Here is a 10825-nt window from a genome sequence, read left to right on the forward strand (position 1 = left end):
GCACACTATCACATAACTCCAGCCTCTTTATTAAGTCTGCGGATGACATGACTGTGGTGGGGTTCATTGGCTCCGCCTCCCATCATGTACACCTTCTACAGAGGCACCATTGAGAGCCTCCTGCCGAGCTGCATCGCTGTGTGGTATGGAGCCTGCAATGCGTCCTCATCCGCAAGTCACTTCAACACATAGTGAGAGCAGTTGAGAAGATCATTGGTGTCTCTCTCCCCTCCCTCCAGGACATTTAAGGAACCCGTCTCACCTGTGAAGCCCTCTGCATCACAGGTGATCCCACTCACCTGTCACACAGCTTCTTCAGTCTGCTGCCATCAGGGAGGAGACTGCGGAGTCTCCAGGCCAGGACCAGCAGACTGAAGGACAGGCTGTCAGAAACCTGCACTCTCTCCCAACCTTTTTCCCAATGCACCACCACCACAGCTTCCATATCCGCAAGTCCTTCCACTCGCCCCTCCCACTAACAAACTGTGACCTGCACCAGACACTTTGTGCAGCATTGGTCTGCTCAATAACTCCTTCAACTACTACTCTCTGAGCTTCAAATCAATCTGTAGCTTTTTTGTACTACATTCAATTCCATTTAACATTTAATTTTATTTTTTATTATTATTATCAGTATTTTAATATTTATTTTAACATACACTTATTTGTATAGTTGTATTTTATAATTAATCTGTATCTATCTGTATTTTTGTGCTGTACTGTCAGTGATATCTGCATGTATAGTTTTTCTTTTATACTTTTTACAGTGGTGGACAGTAACGGAGTAGCTTTACTTCGTTACTGTACTTAAGTACATTTTTCAAGTATCTGTACTTTACTGAAGTAGTTTTATTTTGAGTAACTTTTACTTTTACTTCACTACATTCCAAAACATAAGATCGTACTTTTAACTTCACTACATTTCATAAAACATATCGTTACTCCCTATAATATATCACGTGCTCCGACACGCAGAAGCGGTGTCTGATTTATCATGAAAGAACTGAGTCTTTTCAAAATAAAACTTTAAATCGGATCGCGAATCGCATCAAACGATTCGTTTACGAATTAGAATGATCCGATTGCAGCTGTTCTGGAGTCGACCACTCACTGATTCAAATGAACCGTTTAGTGTGAGTCTACAGAAGAACCGGGAGATCTTGTGAGCGCGTGCGTCTGATGTTGCTAAAAGTAAGTTATTAATGTCGGAATTTAGGATTAATTATTGTAACTGAAAATCATATTTTTTATTATTTATTTTATATATTTTATTTTGATAATTTAGAATTATTACTGAAATACAACCTTTTTTGTTTCAAACAGTTCATTGAACAATAATAAATGAAGTACCTGAAGCTGACAATGAAGTAAATGTATAATAATTAGCAAAGATGATTAATTTAGCGCTGTAAACGCGCGTGTGAGGGGCGGAGACGCGCCGCGGAGCGTCAGACGCGCGTGAGGACCAAACACAGCAGAACGGTAGGAAACTTCACTCCTCTCTCTTTTCCTATAGCGATTTATTTTTAGATACGTGATCTGAGTCTTTCATGGAGTTGTAGAGTTAGAGTTATTAGAGAAATATAATTATTTTTTACATTGATTCAGATCGGCACTTCGGAGCATGTTCGCGACTCGGTTGATTCAGATCGGGACTTCGGAGCCTGTTCGCGACTCGGTTGATTCAGATCGGGACTTCGGAGCCTGTTCGCGACTCGGTTGATTCAGATCGGGACTTCTGGACTTCGGAGCATTTTCGCGACTCGGTTGATTCAGATCGGCACTTCGGAGCATGTTCGCGACTCGGTTGATTCAGATCGGCACTTCGGAGCATGTTCGCGACTCGGTTGATACAGATCAGGATTTCGGAGCCTGTTCGCGACTCGGTTGATTCAGATCGGCACTTCGGAGCATGTTCGCGACTCGGTTGATTCAGATCGGCACTTCGGAGCATGTTCGCGACTCGGTTGATTCAGATCGGCACTTCGGAGCATGTTCGCGACTCGGTTGATTCAGATCGGCACTTCGGAGCATGTTCGCGACTCGGTTGATTCAGATCGGCACTTCGGAGCATGTTCGCGACTCGGTTGATTCAGATCGGGACTTCGGAGCATGTTTGAGATTTTTTTTTAATTCAGATCTCGAAGCAGGAAGTGTTTGTCAAACAGTTAATTGGTGATAAATGAATATTTGAACTTGATGCTTTTTTTTTTAGACGAGTAACGTTAGACAGACATGAATGTTTATTCAGAATGGTACTGAAAATAAGTAAATATTGTAGCTGATGCTAAATGTCTAGCAGGCTTGCTGGTGCTAACTTGAGGTAATTTTTATAAATAATGTCCAAATATTTTTATTCAGCCACCTATATATATATATATATATAGATAGATAGATAGATAGATATAGATATATATATATATATTGATTACATCTGGGGAGAAAAGAAAGGATGTGATGTTCAGAACATGGTAACTACAGTAATTATCAAAGAGGGGAAGAGATGCACCCCGTTTGGCCAGTGGTGTTTTTACACCCCAGACAAGGTTTGAGAAGGAAAAAAATCATTAAGAAAATATAATTATATTTTCCTTAAGATATTCTTCCTAACTTCAGGCCTTATTATCTTGTCATATATAACTGTGATGTTCTGTAAAACCACAAACTTTAAAATACTTTGTTGTTACTAGTGAAGATCAGATGGTCATCTCTGTTTTCTCTCAGGTTCATCACAGTGTAAGCTTCACAGTGAACATTACTCTCATCAGCGTAGTCCATATCAAGAACAAAAATATATCTTGACTCCATATAGTGGTTATTTTGGAAAAAATCCCAAGTATTTTGAGCAGTAGGATTATTAAAAAAAAAAAAAAAATGTGCTAATATAAAATTAAATTAGCCTATATAAAATTGCAAACATTTATCTTTCAGTACTTTTTTACTTGAGTACATACAAAATTGAGTACTTTTGTACTTTCACTTGAGTAAAATTGAAAAAGGAGTACTTTTACTTTTAATGGAGTAATATTTTATTATTCGTATCTGTACTTTTTCTGTGTACTTCGTCCACCACTGACTTTTTATTCATCATACAATCCTGAAAAACAAAATGTATCAGTTTCTACAAAAAATATTCAGCAGCACAGATGTTTTCAACACTGTTTTCAGAACAACTATTTTAAAGAACAGAATTTATTTGAAAAAGAAATCTGTTTTGACATTTTTAAATGTTTCTACTTCACTTTTGATCCATTCAATGTATCCTCAGTGTATTAAACCACAGCATGCTGAATATTGTTGGCTTTATTGCACAAACACAGAAATTTGTTGGATGATGAGGTCACTGAATCACCAATGATCTGACTTTAACTGAAAAAGTATGACTCTTTGTTATTGTCCTCTTGCATTATTGACAAACTATTTCCCTGTTTAACGCTGTAAAGCTGTATTGTACAAAGCACTATATAAATAAAGGTGACGACTTAAATCATACAAAATTCTGAATATTTCAACATTGGTGACGTTCGGAAATTTGTATGCATGACATAAGTGCCCAAATACTTTCCCAAGCAAATAATGTTTTCTGAAGTCTATCGTGGCTCAAGACAGCGTTCTCACCATCAAAGTGTGAAACACACTGAACACAGACACAAACTTCAACACATGCAAATCAATCTCAATGAGTCACTCCAACAATAAAATGCTGGGACTCACGAAATCCTTTAGTTTCTGCTGTAGACGACCACAGATCGATGTTGTTTGACTTAATAGTGAACACAGTGAATCCAATGACAGGTTTAGAGATTGAGACCAACACAACAGGGTTCTGGAAGCAAAAAAAACTATACAATTGTGAAACTACTTATTATAATATTTTGTATATTATTTTCATAAATAAATAAATTAATTCATTAATCAAAAGTTGATTTTGATTTTCAAATTATTTATTGATTGATTTTGTATAAGATTAAAGTTGCAAGAATGGCATTTCTGTCTGTTAATGTAAACACCGTTTTCTGAAATCTGATGACAAATGAGTTTGTTGAAATAAAGCTAATGAGATGCACTTCTACTCCTTCTGCCTGAATAAGGCCTGTGACAATCATGCAATTCCCCAGAGGGCCCCTGAGGGCCCCAATGCATGCTGCATGAGTGCTCGTGTTATTGTGGATTACAGCTCTCATTACTGTGTGCACTGGGCCCCAAATCACTGCAAAATATGAATGTGCAAAAAGTTTATCTGAAGAACATATGAGTTGCTTTTGCAAGTGCAAAACTCGCTGCCATGAAAAAAAAAAAAGTGCTGCAGAAATGTGCTCCACAAAATGTGATGAATACGAACGGGCGACCTTATTTCCAATAGGCAAAAGAGATCATTCACGCTTCGTGAAAAGGGAGTTTTGTTCCAGTTAAATCCCAGGTGCTTTTGTTCCTCTGTCAGCTTTTTTAAGGTAAATATATATAGAAATATGAATAATGTGCAGCAAAATGAGACTTGAATTGTGCATTCATAAGTTCACAGTATGTTCACGTTTGTTGTTGAAATGTAAATTGTTAAAGTATTCCCCTAAAATTCATCTTTTATGTTAATCATTGAGTGCTTTCTTTTAATTAAATTTATTTCTAATTGCTGTTTGCCAAGAGGACAAGTTAAGTCAAAAATGGCACAGTTTACCTAACTCTCCCCTAAATATAATCGTCAGTATCCTTCAGCCGAAACCACTATCCCACCTCGTTCCCTCATTTATCTAATGAACACCATATGGACCATACCAATAAAAATGGCGGGAAGAGGGTGGAGGAGGTCTTGAGCATGTGTGTGTGTGTGTGTGTGTATGATGGGTGTGATGCTCTGCCCCTTGTTTTGTGGTGGGCTGAGGGTCGGACAGGGGGGTTTAAGGCAGAAGGTCTCTTGTTAATCAGAATTAGGCATTGGCGAGGGGCAAAGCGGGCGCTGTAGCGCTCTAATCCCTGAATGCCTCTTAATCGTCTCTGCTCCAACAGTCACAGATTCAGCTGGCCGCTCCACCTCCTCAGATCAACCACGCTGATTAGCGACGATGGCCCTACAGAGACAGAAAGAACAAGAGAGGGGGCTGAGGGCGGCTAATTTAAATAACAATGCCAGGATAAGCACCCTTGTTCACTCAGAAATATTTAATATGTACAATACACTCTTAAAAATAAAGGGCTCCTACAAGGGGTTTTTGTAGCAAAGCCACTGAACCACCAGTAACCAAACAAGTAGTTTGAACTGAAATGTGTGTTGGCAGTGTGTGTAGGCTACACAACCACCCTATAATGATAAAAATCCATGAAGTGTTTTTTTTATATATATATATATGCTCAAATCTTTACATTAAGTTGATCTCAGATGCCTTTCTGTGTGACGTCACACAAACATGCCCCTCCCACTACAGTTTGATTGACAGTAGTGTTTCAGTACAGACTGGACTGGTGTCTTACCTTAGCTCCGCCCCCTGATTCACTGTCAGGAGCAGATGTAGACAAGAATCCTCAGCGATCGAGGTGTTTTGTTATTGGAAATAATTATGACCATAGCAGTCGTCATTTACGAACGACATCTGAGCCGCTGAAGACATTTTTTTCAACACATTAAAACTAAAACCGCTGAAGTGTGAATCATCATGCTCTTTTTGTTTACCACTAGCGCATGCTGATGATGTTTTGTTCTTCTATAGTAACATACAGTAGACCAATAACCGATATTTTGAACCGATATATATGTCTGGAGTGTAAATGTTAATTATAATCAAAATTAAGGATAACAAGGGCTCAGACAAAAACTTTTTAAAAATGTTTTTAAAATTATTTTATTGACAAATCATTTCAATTTTACACTAGTTATACTGTTTATATCGGCTCAAAATATCGGTTATCGGTCTACTCAATATATAATAATCAGTATCTGTCCTGAAAAAACTTTTATATTAAAATAAATAGACAAATGCATCACAATTAACCAAAATAAAGCTGAAATAGATTTCACAAAATGTGCCGTTGGTTCATTTTATTTCAACTGCACTGTCATGTGACTATAAGCCAACATCTGAGATTGTAAGCATGTGAATGTGCTGCCAAATTATCGAAATATTATCTTAAAATCTCAGGGCTACATCAAATAGAATTTTAAGTTTTAGGGGTTCAGCTATCCCCGTAAAAAAGCTTGTGCTTTAAAGCCGTGCAGCTATTTATGGCCAGATGACTTTAGTATGTTTACATAGGACTTTAAAAGCCTTAGAGGAGGCTCTCTAAACCAGTAACAACTTTCAAAACTACAAGTACCAGGCAAATCAAAGTAAAAGCAGTCAGATAAGAAGAATCAGGCCTGCAGAAGCATGCAACATTAATTGTGCGTATGCATTAAGAGCGTGCTTGTGCACAGGGTCGAACAGGTTTAACGTGAGTTAGCATATGTAGCTTTCATTAGAATAAGTTTAGCTTACTCTCACCTTCATGTGGCTTAGACTTAGCATCTAGACTAAATAAAGCCAATCAACAACAGCTGCTTGGACTTCTGAACCAAACCTGTAAAGAACTTAATCGTACTACAGCTTCTTTGCATAGCAAAACATTGACCGTTAGCATTATCCTTTCAATAACACTACTCTGAGGTTTAACTGAGTCCGGTGCCTGGTAATTAGATCAGGAAATTACTTGCCTTAATTAATTTGTGCCGAACAATATTACAGGATTATTCTAATGAACTGAAACTAAAACTAGAAAAACTAAAATCATTACTTGAAATAAAATAACTGAAATAAACAATAGAAAATTATAAATATAAAAAACTTAAATAAAATATAAGAATGATTTCAGCTAGTTGCCAAAGCAACATTTCTTATTTTTATTTATTTATAACTTAATGTACTAAAATAACTTAAAAAATAAAAATATAATCAATTAAAAAATTAGCATACCGTTTTATAAAATAATTGTAATAAATGAAAATGACAAAAACGCACAATAAAATTGGTCAAACTTACAAAAAAATACAATTCGAATAAAACAATTCAATAAAATGGATAAAATGATATAGTTAAAAAATAGTAATAAAAATTACAAAAACATAATAAAATTAATTAAAAATTACTAAAATTAAAATGATAATAAATAATAACTAAAATGAAAACGTAAAAAGCATGAATAAAAACTATATAGATATGTTTAATAGAAATGACAAAAACAACAAAATTGAATGAAAAAAAAAAACAAAAAAATGAAAATGAAACTGAAAAATGCAACAACAACAACAAACAAAATTCAATGATACTAAAATAACACTAAAATATACTTGACCTTCAAACTCACATACGTATTTTGTCATTGTACTTTACATTTGCTTTTATCCAAATCAACACATGTGTTTAAGGTACATTTTACCAGTATGTTAACTAGGAAGTAGGAACCGAACGCTAACTGTACTTATCTAGGGCATAAATTAACAAATTTGAATGACCTATTACTTTTAAAAAATACTTTGTTTTCGTTTTGATTGTAGATGAATGTTTAGTAATTGTTGTAATGTGCTTTTGATGTTTTTATTATTTGTATTATTTTTTATGCTTCAACTTAAACTAAACAAATATTATTATTTTTTAAATAACTTTAGGTTTAAGTATTTGTTTTATTTTATTTCAGCTTAGTATAATTTCAGCTGATATATATATATATATATAAAACACGAAAAACGAAAAACCTTTAAGAAAACTTTTAGAAATTATGCAGAATATATAAATGTAATTAAGTCTCACACAAGGGCTGCACAATTAATAAGATTTCTAATTAATCTAATTAATCATTCAATGTCCACTTATGTTATTCTGCATAATTTTTTAAAAGTTTTCTTAAAGGTTTTTCGTTTTTCGTGTTTTAAGAAGAAAACAATCTAATGTATAGGCTAGTTAACATTTGAGACTTAATGAAATGTTTTCAGTTTGTTTACTTTCATATAAAAATATGGTATGCATTTTCCTTCAAACTATGGTATAAACATCATTCAATTCAAATTGTGAGCATTGTAATTAATAATCGCAATTACTATTACAATTTCAAGGGTATAATCTACAGTTATGATTTTTAGTTGTGTAGTTTAGCTTAAGTTGTACAAGTGTGAGTGTCGAAAGCCTCCCAGAATGCATCACACTTCAATGTCTTCAGGAGCAGCAGGATTACATGAGTAAAGTGAGGCATCACAAGTGCTCTGCACGCGAGCCAACACCTGAACATTAGCACTTCTGCAATAAACCTGCAGAAGATCAGCACACACTCACATAAACCCCCACAGCTGAAGGCCTGTTAGCAGTGTTTACACTCTCAATCTCCCGGCTGATCTCTAGTGGGATTAAACATGATCCATGGGCCGCGCTGGCAGAGAACTCTCCCGTAAAGCTCGACAGAAAGACATGAAAGGTATTCTAGGTGTGAGTGGTTGCCGAGGAGTTGCTAACGTATTATTATTTTTGTTAAATCTAAATTACTCTGTTGTTGCTAAGGGGACCAGGGTGATTGACAAGTGGTTGCTAGTGTTCTTGGTAAGTTTGTTTTGTCTGTCTACAATTTTTTTTTTTCTGTCCTTTAAATTTAGTCAATGTTTTGTCAGGATATTAATATTGTTTCATTGTTTTATTCGACTTTTTATTTATTTATCTCTTTAGTTGATATATATATATATATATATATATATATATATATATATATATATATATATATTCAAACATTTCATATTAATAAAAACAGATTAATCCAAAATTTAAATCCAAAAATTAAATAAAAATTTAATAAAGCATGCTTTAAAGCTGCAGTAGGTAACTTTTGTAAAAATATATTTTTTACATATTAGTTAAACCTGTCATTATATCCTGACAGTAGAATATGAGACAGATAATTTGTGAATAAATCAAGCTCCTCTGGCTCCTCCCAGTGTCCTTTTGCCATTTGCAGAAAGTCCATCCGCTTCCGGCAAGAAACAACCAAATCAGAGCTGCGGTCCGTAACTTTGCTTGTGTTCAAAATGTAGAAAAATGTATATAATAAGCGAGTACACCATGAATCCATTTTCCAAACCGTGTTTTTAGCTTGTCCTGAGTCACTAGGGTACACCTATAATAAGTGTTTATATTCGGACTATTTTAGATTGCTTCGGGGGTACCGCGGCGGAGTAACCCAGTACCTTTGTGATTCTTCATAGACATAAACAGAGAGAAGTAGTTCCGGCTACGATGTTCTTCCGCAAGACGCAAGCAAGCAGTTCAAATAAATATATTTTCTAAATGTCCTTGTAAAAATATATATTATATTTTATACAGTGGCGTAGCAAGTCAGTTCCGGGCCCATATGCAATAAAAAAAAATTCACGGGCCCCCTTATAGCCCCCCTTCGAGTGGGATGCCAGGTATCCAAAAAAAAAAAGAAAAGAAAAAACACCTTTTAAACACTTTCAAACTATTGATCTTGGCACGGTGGGTCAAAAAGTAAAAACATAAAACTACTCAGTCATTTTGGCACGGCGGCCAAAAGTGTAAAAACACAAAACTACTCACTCATTTTAGTTGCACTGAATATCCAGCATTTGACTCGTCTGCGACTGCTTCTTCGCTCCCCGACTCTCTGCACCTCATCAAGGTGTCAGCTGCATTGTTGTTTTCATCCTAAGACGTACAACTGCTTTTAGCTGACAAAACTTCCTTCTCACCTTCGACGTTGTTGTTGTTGTCCTTCGCACTAACGTTACGTCGGCAAGAAAAACGGTCTATTTTGGGTAGTTGTTGTGTCGTGACTAACTTCTCCACCTTCTCTTTTCTCTTTAAGGCCCCACTTTTATGTTTATATTTGTCCATCTTTAATGTTCACGTAGATAGCCGCTATAGTCACCTCTCACATTGTGTTTTCTTTCTTCTTTTATTTCTTTTTGCCGCGACGTAAATAAATGACGGCGTAGTAGTCTACGGCAGCCGCGGAGTGCAAAAAAAAAAAAATTATAAACGCAAACAAGAAATGACGGAGAAATTAGACATTACGGAGAAATAAGAAATTACTACACATGATATGCATAAAATAATATATTTATTGCGGCCACAAATTAAAATTAATTAGAAAAAAGAAATGTATTAAAAGCTGGGCCCTGGCCCTGACGCTACGCCACTGATTTTATAATAAAAAAATGTAAAAATGTAATGTATTCATTTAAACGTGCAACAGCATTTAATTTTTTTTTATTTATTTTTTTTTTTTTACATTTTTCTCATACCGGAAACCTGAAAATCCTTATTATAAAATTATATATGACTCTACCAAATTTATATTATTTATTATAAAAGTATTTTATAATTATGTTGCTGTATTATTAAGTAATATAATTATAATTATGTATATATTATTACTTGAAATATATATATATATGCAAATTAATGTAAATCAATTAATGTAAAATATATACAATTCAAAACTTTAACTTAATTAAAACATACTTTATTATATAAAACGCAGACACACACACACACACACACACACACACACACACACATATATATATATATATATATATATATATATATATATATATATATATATATTATATATATATAAAACTTTTTGTGTGTGTGTGTGTGTGAATACATATGTTCTGGCTCATTAACAAGCCATTGGTAAGTGGTTTTTGGAAAATTTTGGAAAACTCCAGCAGTAGTGATGCTCGACTCAGTAAACAGCCCTAACAAGCGTCCAGGAGCGCAGATGGGTCTCCCATCGTGTTTATAGAGGTGCTGAATTCCCCCTGATCTTATCTGCTCATCACATCCCACAT

General features: G+C 34.9%; 1 long non-coding RNA gene across 1 annotated transcript; it reads right to left on the minus strand.

The window, feature by feature from the left end:
• Positions 1–3922: 3922 nt before the first annotated feature.
• On the minus strand, positions 3923–9979 carry LOC113081158 (uncharacterized). Its single transcript, XR_003282114.1, has 2 exons — positions 9564–9979; positions 3923–5066 (listed from the first exon to the last, which is right to left on the minus strand). It is a non-coding gene; the product is annotated as an uncharacterized LOC113081158 (long non-coding RNA).
• Between the last annotated feature and the right edge of the window lie 846 nt (positions 9980–10825).

Source organism: Carassius auratus, unplaced genomic scaffold (genome assembly GCF_003368295.1).
Source record: "Carassius auratus strain Wakin unplaced genomic scaffold, ASM336829v1 scaf_tig00033279, whole genome shotgun sequence".
Taxonomy (NCBI): Eukaryota; Metazoa; Chordata; class Actinopteri; order Cypriniformes; family Cyprinidae; genus Carassius; species Carassius auratus.